Below are 11,279 nucleotides of genomic sequence, written 5' to 3' on the forward strand. Positions count from 1 at the left end.
ATGAGCTCTGCCAGATCATAAGTGTGATCCCTTTTTATTATCTTGTATGTAACATCAACTGCTATACAAGGTACACTATTTAATCTTCTTTATTGATAGAATTTGTGTGAAATAATTCTTACAGCAAAGTCTAGTAGAGGATCAGTGAATGTGTCGATAGTCATCCCTCTATTGTTCCATTTTGCACCTGTATTTCTCTCAATTACTTCCCTTTTGTCACTTCGCAGGGTCTTTGGCCGATCTAGGTTTGGAATACTAGTAACCCTATGAACGATTTTCTTGGTGAATTTTACTGGCCCTGACTCTAACCAAAAAGCTTCGTTATGTATTCGGCTCAAAACTATCCGTACCCATTCTATTTTGAAGACAGTCGGAAATGCTAGGGTTTTGGTTAATCCTTTTCTTTCTACAATGGAAAACTCATTTTTCAGTACTTTGTTTTCACATAATTTATCATATGCATTATGAATTTCTAAGTCTCCTATGGCACCAATTTTACAATTGTAGCATCTGCGAACATCTTCTACCATAACAACTTTATCCGGAATAACTGATAATGCACCTGCAGGATCATTCTTGTATGCTACTTCAGGTATGGGCTTAAATTCAGGTTGTTTTACTTTGTTGCTGACCAACTGAACTTCATGGCTTTCTAAACCCTTGGTGGTTCCTGACTCGGATGCCATTGTTTTCCAAACTAGGGTTTTATAATTCAAACAAGTTTGTGAGACCTACGTAGCTTGGCACTTAAGAGAAATACCTTGAATCGACGAGATCGTTGTTGGAATCTTTCAAGAATTGCTTTTGAACTTTTCTTGATCTTCTCCGCTCCTTTTTCGGCTTTGCTTCTTGATCGCGATGCAAAAAACTGATTGAAATCGCGATAATATACCCTGATTTCATCGCATTAAATGCTCAACTACCAACTCGGCTTCTGAAAAAATTTCAACCTAACTCGGCGTCTACTAAATTTCCTTTCTACTCGGCTTCCATTGGATTTTTTTTTAACTCGGCATCGGTTATCAGCTCGGTCGCTGTTGGGAGCTTGGCATCTGTTTTGAGTTTTGACTCGATATCCAAAGGTAGCTCGGCATCAACATTTAGTTTTCATCTTGACATCTTGTTTCATGTAGATTTATACTTTGAATTGCTTCTTTGTCTTGGGACTGATGTCTGATATAACTTTGTATATCAGTCTCATACACTTCTCATGCTTAGTTTGATGAAGTGTGATCACTTGACCCATTGGGTGAAGTGATCCCTTCACTTGATGTATTGCACTCATCTCTCTTTTTCCAAGTCTTGTTTATTTGCCCCCTTATATTTTCAATATCAATCTTTTCTTTGCCTTTATTCTCTTCAAACTTGGGTGCCTTTGATCTTGTAGGACAGTTTTTGCTGATATGACCAGTTTTCAGACAACTGAAACATGTGGTTTGGTTCAACCATATTTTGTAGTTCCCTCTGAAATGTGTTCTTATGCAGTTCTATGGTGTATGTCCATATTCTTGACAATAATGACAACTGTACCTGGTATTGTAATCCCAATGATGATGACTTTCTTTTCCTTCTGTTTTTGCTGGTTGATTTGATGTCCACGTAGGTTTTGATCTGCATTCAAATGCCCTATGTCCATACTTATTGCAATTATAACAATGTCCATCAAATCTCTGAGTCCTTGTGAAATTGGATCTACAATCTTGTGTCATATGTCCTTGCATGTTGCACTTGTGACAGAAACTCTTACTCTTGGGTGTGTTTGGTTGATTGAATCTTCTGCTCCTGCACACATTAGAAGTATGTCCCTTCTTATTACAATAATGACAAGTGGGTTTAGTATTCTTACCTTTGTCACTTCTTTGTTCAGCACTTTTTGATGATTCTCCAACTTCAGTGCTATTGTAACCAAGTCCTGATGTATCATGGGCAGATCTTGGAGTTTTCAGCAACTATTCAAAATACTTGATGGCTTCACTTGACTTGTTGAGATTTTCTGCTACCTCTTTTTTTCTGTTCAATTCATTTTGCATTTGTTCATTCTGCATCTTCAGAGTAGAGATCTCAATGTCCTTCACATTGATTTCATGATGAAGGTTCATCATTTGAGCAAGTGTATCCATCTGCATGTTTGAGATCCTTGTCAGTTCAGTACATTTTTCTTCAAGTCTGTTTGCAAGATTCCTTTGGTCATTTTCCATCATGACCTTATCATCAACTGCTCTTTTCTTTTGTTATGTAATTTCACATATCATTATGGCCTGTGATTCATGTTCCATCTTGAGAGATCTAATCTCTTCTACTTGAATTTTGTTTTTCTCCATCAGTTTTGCTATTGTTGCATCAAACTCTTTGGTATCTCCATTGGAAAATATGTTGGTGGTATCAATTTCCTTGTAGTGTATATCATTCTCAGCTATGGCCAGATCTTTCCTTTTTTTTAATGAGTTTCTCAAATTGATTCTAAATTCCTCCAAGCTATGCAGAGCAAGTTGCACATCTATCACCTGATTTTCAATGATCTTTCCAAGTTTGAAAGCTTCCATCTCTAGATCTTTTCCTCCAAGTTGTTAAACTTTTCCTTATGAGAACCTGGTAACGCTTTGATACTAATTGTTGGAATATTCAAATGTGGAAAGAGTACTTATGAGAGGGGGGGGTGAATCAGAAGTACTAAAATTTGTCCTATAAAACTTTTATGTGGAAATAAAGTGCATGCATGTAAATACATTAAGTAAACATGAAACTAACACATGCATCAATAACACATAACACCTAAAATTGGTAACCCAGAAACCCTCCAGGAATAAGAAGGTAAAACTGGGGTGGGGATGATACCCACAAAAATTACTGCAGCAATATTGTTTAACCACTTCTAATGGTTTGCCCTGTTAAAGGCCTACCCTGTTAAAGGCTTTACATTGTGTCAATAGTGACCTGGTTAGAGGATTTAAAAACACTTAACATGAAGTGTCACCCTGTTAAAGGATTTAATCACCTATCTCTAGGATCAATGAAATAGCTGTTAAGCTAACCTATCACCATAGGATTTCCATGCTAATACAATGGCTAGAAAGTATTAGGTAAAATGAACCTGATAGTTTACAATCCTTGATTGTTGAATGCTGGCTCATAATGTTTACACACAAATGGGATGTTAATGATTGTAATGTATTCTAAGGGGTCATAATGTGTGAAAGGAAGGGTATCATCCATCATTTCATATAAAAAATCTTCAATCTTTACTTAAATTTTATAAATTTAAATTTTTAGGATGAAAAGTATTTATTTAATAAGAGGTTAGTTTTATTTGTCTATATGTCAATGCATAAATTTGATGTGATATTTATCCAATAATCTTTTCTATATTAGTACTAATGCTCTATAAATAGTTAAAATTATTGTTCATCTAACATATATACTTACAAAATGTGTCGTGTTCATGAATAAAATATGTTTCTATAAAGAAAATAGTTTGAATACTTAAAACATGATGAAATATAATAATATATACTACATACACAAGCATGATAAGAAGTTAAAAAATAGTAAATGGTCTAATATACATCATAACATGATTTATGAAGTTAAAAAATACATATATAATATAGTTTTAACTATCCTAACACAAAGTGTATCAAAATATACAATATGTGTCATAAAAACACAATCTACAAGTGCCAACAAGATCTAATCTATCTAATTGAATGTCCTCTTTATTCCATGTGAAGAGGACTCAGATGCATCATCCTATGTAATATGAGTTATCTCATCATGTGGGACATCTTGTGAGGTAGATGGATCACCCTATGTAACATGAGGCATGTCTGATCATGTACATCCTTAATTGAAATGGGTTTCAAAATCTAGCTTGCAAATAAATTAAATATTCACTAAATAATAAAATAAATACCACATGAGATGGGTGTCCCTTAGTAACATGAGGATGCACACTATGAAAACTACCAAATGTAGCAGTAGTGAGGTTCTGTAATTTACAATACATACATATTTAAAATTTGATTTTAGAGCATAATGAGCTATACATTATGTTCATAAATCACAATACTAACCTCAAAGGATGACGTAGGTACCTCCATTTGGCTAAGTCTTGTGCTCTCAGCAACACTCATGGTGACATAGTCCTAAAATGATGGATACATAAATGTTGAGTCAAAATTATATATACATGAATAATTAAAAATTACGCAAACTAAAAAGTACATAATTTGTACACTAAATTTTTTATATACTTTAAATTTAACATGTATATATATATATATATATATATATATATATATATATATATATATATATATATATATATATATATATATATATATATATATATATATATATATATATATATATATATATATATATATATATATATATATATATATATATATATACCTAGTACTAGCCAATGTCACAAATGTGTCTACAGTTATTCTAGCATTATAATCATAAGATGGAGTCAAAAATAGACTATATTGAGGCTTGTATGGATGAGTATGATCCATCTCTTATTCATCAAATTAAAACACATAAAATATATATACATGATTCAAAATCATTTAGATTATAAGTTAATAACAATGTGCATAGATAAAAATAGTACAAATTATTTTTCCTCAGTCAAAAGTTCATACCATGTGTATCTGAGGCTGTGCCTTAGTGGTAACTCAAGTAGGACCTATACTGACATCAAACTGTGTAGCTGTCGACAATCCCTACAAAATTAGATAAAAAGAACATATGAACACATGTTATTAAATTTGAGTTTGAATGTACATTTTTATAGTGTAATTAAAAGTGCATACCGTATGAGGGATGGCAATGTCTATAGGTCTCGAAAAAAGGCTATAGTGCCTCCTAGGAGGAATAGTGTCATCCATCCTCTATTATTTCAAAAGTAAAAATTAATATGGTTAATACAATTACACATGTATGTAGAAAGAAAATAATTATGTGTACTTTATATTAAAATTAAAATTAAAATTTTACCTGCTACTCTTGACTGGCTCCAGGTTGTCCCTGCTATATGAGGTCAACAAATGATGACACATCAATCTCATCACTACCATCACCATGGGTAGCATATACATCATCATCAAAATCAACACCCTTAGCATAATGGTCATCATGTGCTACATCAGAATTTCTCTAGGAGCCTATGCATATGCCTCCACAGCTAGTACAAAAATGTCCAAGTGGATGAATATGTCTCACTTGTGTGCACTATTGTACTAAATTTCTTGAAAGGGCACTCGAAGAGGTAAGAGAAAATGAAACTACTCGATGATGGTGTGGAGCTAGTACAATAGGCACATGAAGAGGTACAAGGGGCTGAGATCACCTACAGTTTCTCATTGTATCACTCATGTTTTCCCCAGGCCTATCCTGAGGCATCCCTCCACCAACCCCTTGAAATGCTTCCATATGAAAATAATTGGGTTTCAAACCCAATTCAAACTTAGCCCATCGCTTCCCAAGGAAGTACATAGGCACCTCATGATAAGCGTGTGGTGGATGGTCAAATACCATCCAACACTACTCCAAAGAATGTGTTGCTATACATGGATCTGTGCACCACCTAATAAAAATGTGAGGCTTCTTCTCATTAATCTCTTGACCCATCTTATTATTTACATAAAAGCTTTTAAAAATTCCTTTATTTATATTGAGGTTATGAACCTCTCTATATGATAAGCCATTTGAATAGAAGGCACCCATTTTTTGCCTCCATAATTTGAATGAATCAATATCAAAATCTAAATGTTGTATAGAGTGAATGATGCCTTGCATGCTATATGTAATGTGTAGTAGGTGTGGAGGGGGGTGGGTCTCACATTGGATATCCTCAATATCATGCATGAGGTCATTGAGATTACACTTCATGCTCTCATAGAGATCGTCTGTCGTGGGTGGTGGAGGTGGGGGTGGAGGTGGAGGTGGAGGTGGAAGTGGAGATAGAGGATGCAAAGGTGGGGGTGGGGGAGGGGGAGGGGGTGGCCACGGGTCCATCAAATATAATCTACATATATGTTTAAACAACATAAAAAATGATAAAATTAATATTTAATAAAATTTAAATCTAAAATTTAAATTATATAAATTTAGAGATCTTTAAAATCATATCAATTAAATAAATAAAGTTAAACACTTAATTCTAATTGAACATTAAATACCAATTTAAGTCCAATCATAAAATAATACTCCATAAAAACTATATAGGTTACTTCAAGGTTTCTTTTCTAAAAATAGGAGCCACCTAGCTAATTTCTTTCATGTACACTTATTTTGTGACACTGGGGGATTGCATTCTCATTATGGATTATATGTTCATCTCAGGAACAAACAAAGTTAAGATTATAGCAAGGTTATGGTTTACAATTTTGTTATGTTTACAGTTTTCATGATGGATAAGCTTAAGACTATTATAATGATTATGACTTTAATGTTATGGAATTTACCTAGGAATGTGGGTTTATTTAGAATTATATTTAGGTTTCAGATATTTATTATGGTGCTATTGTTTAAAGGATATATAATAGATGGTGTTAGGATGAGAGTTAAGGTTACAATTAGAATGAAAGCTTAGAGATAGAATTATGATTTGATTATTATTTATGATTATAGTTCATCCTAAATATTATCTATTTTAATGCAAACTATAAGTCTAGATTATCCTAATTCTAATCATAATACTTAAACTTATATTTAATATGTTCTTTAGTAATTTAAATCCTATCTTATTATTTGACAATTGTTATGAATTGCTAATAGAACTTTACTTCCCTCTAAATCTCTATGTTTGAATGTGCAATATTAATTTCATTTTCTAATTATGACCAAAGTATTTTTACTATTAGAAAACTCTGTATTATATTACTTGATCACATCTTTTATAATTACTTTTGGATACTTACTTGTCTTCCACCTACAAACTACTTTTGGCTCATCCAAACATTAGCCTTAGTAGTTTCAAAAATAATAAAATATGTTTTTCGTAATTCAAATTTGTAGGTGGAAGAAACTTCATAAATTATCATTTTCCTTAAGGTGTTTTAAAATGAGTTTCTGGATATAAACCTTAATTATAAACCTTAATCATAAATCTTAATTATAAACCTTGATTATAAACCTTAAGCATAAATTATCTAAATATACTTATAAAATCTAAATTATAATACTTAGATCCTATTTATATTGTAGAATTGAATACAAATCTTAATACTAGATCCTAATCTGAAATGTTAAATGTTAAACCCTAACCTTATACATGTAAATCATAGTTAAGGTCAAGATTAGGGATTAACATTTAAGCTTAACATTTTTAATTAGAATTAGGTGAAGGGCTTAGAATTTATGATTATTTTTAGGATAAAGGTTTAGCATTTAGGATAACTTAGTTAGTCTAAGGGTTAAGAATTTAGGATATAAAGGTTTAGGATAAGGGTTAGACTTGACATAATCAGAATTTAAAACTTAATGTCAAGGTTTAATATTTTGTAAATTAGGCACATGTAATCATAAAATGGATGTAATCATGAACTCAAGTCACATTAAATAAACCCTACATGATTCTAGAAAGCTATAAAGTGTAATGAGATTATGATATTGGAATACATGAGTTGATGGCACATTTATAGAAATCTCTGGGAGTTCAATGGTTTGGATTCATTCTCCATGAGTGGTGGAGGTTGAATCCTTGATTGATCAATACATGCTTAAGCTTTACTATTGGGAATTAATTTCATTTTTTATTAGTGATGATATGGATAATTGATCATTTTAATTAATTCATTTAATTAATAGTTCTAGCCATAGGATTTAAAAACTTGATTTGATTAATTATGTTAGGATTAACTAATGAATCAATGCCCCTTTTTTAAAATTGATTTTTTAGATTAAATTATTAATGTTTTATCATGGGCCTCTAGAGTAGGAAGTCAAAGGAGAGCCCACATAAGAAGCTGTCATTAAGGGACTCTAGAGAATATTGAGAGTAGCATGGTACCAAGTGATAATCTACACATAGGTGCTCATCTGAGCTAGCATGGTAATTGATCATGATAGGTAGATTGTAGAGCTAACTTCTCAACTGAGGATTAGTGAGGCCATTTATCATAACTCTAGAGAGGCTTACTATTATGATGAATACTCAACAACTATTCTAGTGAAAAGAAAAGTTATTCACTTCTCTATATATTCTTAGGTATCCAAGGGTGTATAGTTCCTCCTACTCACACTGATGTTCCACCTCCACCTCTTGATGGTGAGGGAGGGTTATTTAATTAGATGTCCGATTCCTTCTTCTCTTCTAATTTTTTTACGATGTATCATTGTCTTTGTATCATTTTGAGACCTTGATATTTATAATGCTCTGATATCACTCATTTTTAGATATTTTGATTATATCACCCTCATACATTGATATTATATATGACGATTACAAATATTATTTGATATCATTACATGTCTCATGATTAATTTTTCTAGTTTATACATGAGATGCTCCTATATGGTGTTTTTCTTTTCTTATAATATCGTGTTATATATAAATTTACCTAAGTAACCTTTTTTATTATCTATGATGGATGTAGTAAATGACATGTCTCTATATGATTCTTTTGATACGATATGCATGGATAATATAATGAAATTTTTTAATCCTACCTATTCAATAAATGATTTAATTAGATATGTAAATGTGTTTAGATTCATATGACATGTAGATGTAGATATGATGCTCCTCTAGGATAATAGTTTATCATTTAAGGTTATGATTATGGTTTGACATTTATAATTAGTACTTGGTTCTTAGGATAGTTATTCATTATCTATATATTAGGGTGTAGGTTTTAGCAAATTAAGATTATGGTTAGGATGAAAGTAATGTTAGAATATGATAAGATTAATAACCCAGAAAACTAGTGCAAAGAATAAATATCTAAACTATGAATGCAAATGATACAAAATGAAAATAGCATCATAGAGTTAGTCTCCAAGAGAGTAATGCAAATGCTAGAAGCAAAATAGCATTAAGAGGATGCAAAAAATAAGAGATGCAAATACAAGCCAGGTAGCATGCTTATGTAGGCTAGGAAGAGGGAGGAGGTGGCAACACCAACAAATGAGGAGCAGCCATCTATTGGACTAAAGATAGTAAAGTATCTTCCCAAGATAGCTAATGGATGCTCACATGTAGGAAGGTGACACCTCACAACAATTCACCTAATAAGACATGCTTTATTAACCTAAGCAAGATTATTAAAAGTGTAGGAAAAACCTAGCAAAATAGGAAAAATAAAAAAGTACACTAACACCCCCCGATAAGCGAAGCTTAGGTGGATGTAGAAATGGGTCCCAAAAAGTCAAGCCTAATGAGGTACCCATGTACATAAAATTCCCCCAAAAGAGAGAGAAAAGAGATTCCCCAAAGAAAATTAGGACTCCAAGTGAGAGGAAGAGGGCCCCCCAAAAGATGAAGCATCCCGCACCTCCAGCAAAGCTTGCAAATTTTTTCCGGTAGATCCACTTACATCGAACAAGTTTTCTTCCCTTAGGAAAAGGGACAAGATCCCAAGTGTGGTTCCTCATCAAGGAACTATACTCTTCCTACATAGCTTTATCCCACTCAGAAATACCAAAAGCCTCATGAAAGGACTGTGGATTTGAGGCAGTAGCAATAAAGATATGTAGAGCATCCTAGAATTGTGAATGAGTCTGCTTGGTGTCTGATGGATCCCCAACCCAATCACTTGCAAATTGTAAGGTCTGTCTAGCCCAAAGTGGACTAGAGGATGGAGAATCTAGAGGAGAATCATCAACCTATAAATGATGACTAGGAGAGGAAGGAGGTGAGTCCTCTGAATCACTCTCTGCATCAAAAGTGGAGGTAGAAGACTGCTCAAGTGAATCTGACCCATTAGAAGATCTATCATGTATTCCAAGTGACTCCAATGTCAAAGTAGAAGGCAACCTATGACCATGCTCTGCCGGTTAAGCTGATGCAAGTAGTGGAAGTTAAGATGGCCAAACCGCTCATGCCATAATCTGCTGACATCATTAGAGTGAGTGAGTGAAATAGTCAAAGGAGGATCAAGAATCAAATGAGAAAACATATAGAGTCGTGACTAATGATCTACTCTCCCAACTGCAACTGTAGAATCATTGTGCAACTCATGTATCTCCACTGAATTGGGAGTGAACTCAACTCGCTTGCCTAAACCTGTGTGAGTGATCTGGTGTACCGATAGGAGATTAGTTGACAATGAGGGTACACAAGGAACATCATGGAATGTGCCATCCCCCACATCAATAGACCCTATCCCACGCACCTCAACAAGAGTGTTATCACCCATCAAAATAGAAGGCATAGTACATGGCTCCAAGGATGCAAGTTATTCCTTAGATGAAGCCATGTGGTGTGAAGCACCCGAATCAAGAACCCAAGTGGATGGTGAGGAAGAAATTGTAAAAAGGGCCTTGCCCTTTCCTTTCCCCTTGCTATTTTCTTTTTCCTTGTTAGACCCTTCATTAGAACTTTGTTTGATAGACTCAGGAACATTGATATTATTCTTCTCAAGAATGTATGTCAAGTGATCAAGTTGTTTCTGCAAACATTTATGTTCATCATGACCAGGTCTTTCACAATAGGCACATTTGACCTTTTCTTTCTTAGGCTTATCACCCTTGGAAGATGGTGTATCAATAGTTGCTTTTGAAGAAATCGATATCTGATCCTTTTTCTCCTTGCTATTCTTTTGTTTCTTGTCCTTACTATTGTTGTTACTACTTTGTTGTTGTTCTTTTGTGCCTTGGTTGGCTGCTAAGGCATGTGACTTAGAGAACGTAAGAGTGCCCATCTGGATTAGCTTGTCCTATTCTCGAGTGAGATTGACAGCAAAATCATCTAAAGATGGCATGGTGAATTGAATACCAAGTGCACCCTTAGTAGCATAGAAGGTAGAGACAAACATAGAATATTCTGAACTTAGCTTAGAGAGAATACTAAGAATCAGTTGTTTATGTTTCTTTTCAATTCCACATTATTTTAACTGTAGCCTTAGTGATTTCAATTTGGTGAAGAAATCTTGGATTGTGTTGAAATTGCCCGGACTCAAACTAATTAATTCATTTTCCAACATATGACCCCTCATTGAATCTTGTGTGCCAAATAGTTTTTCTAGCTTTGTCCATACTTCATTTGGTGTATCCAAAGACTCAATGTGAAATAGCAAGTCAGGAGAAACAGACAAACACAATGTTCCATA

Source organism: Cupressus sempervirens, chromosome 8, assembly GCF_028749045.1.
Source record: "Cupressus sempervirens isolate cs-2001-9-10 chromosome 8, ASM2874904v1, whole genome shotgun sequence".
Classification (NCBI taxonomy): Eukaryota; Viridiplantae; Streptophyta; class Pinopsida; order Cupressales; family Cupressaceae; genus Cupressus; species Cupressus sempervirens.